This window comes from Penaeus monodon, chromosome 20 (genome assembly GCF_015228065.2).
Source record: "Penaeus monodon isolate SGIC_2016 chromosome 20, NSTDA_Pmon_1, whole genome shotgun sequence".
Classification (NCBI taxonomy): domain Eukaryota; kingdom Metazoa; phylum Arthropoda; class Malacostraca; order Decapoda; family Penaeidae; genus Penaeus; species Penaeus monodon.
In genome coordinates, this window is record NC_051405.1 from 33,279,995 (window position 1) to 33,280,447 (window position 453).

Consider the following 453-nt stretch of genomic DNA (forward strand, 5'->3'; position numbering starts at 1 on the left):
AATATCGAGAGCTCATCGTACTCTGGACGAGCGTGCTCTTATGAGATCTTATTTTCTTTTTTAATTACTGGTCTTTTGATAAGTATTTTTTAATTTGGCGATTTCCAGTGCGCCTGCTAATCCCAAACGAAGGCGTTACCTTTACCATCAGAATTATAAAAAAATCTGAATAATTTCGAGTTAATAAGTTATTAGGTATGGTTCATCTAAAGTGGTTATTTTATCTTTAACAAGACCATTAATAGAACCATTTATGAGGATGATAATGAGAATGAGAAAGCTGAGACGAAAGAGAAAATCCATAAGGAAACCGACAGAGAGAGAGAGATATTAAAAAAAAATAAAAAGAATGGAAATGTTTATGACGAAAGTATAAGAGATATCAATGAGATTAAGCAAGTTAATCCTATGGTTTCATATGGTGCTTAATAACGTTACTGATTCTCATTTTTG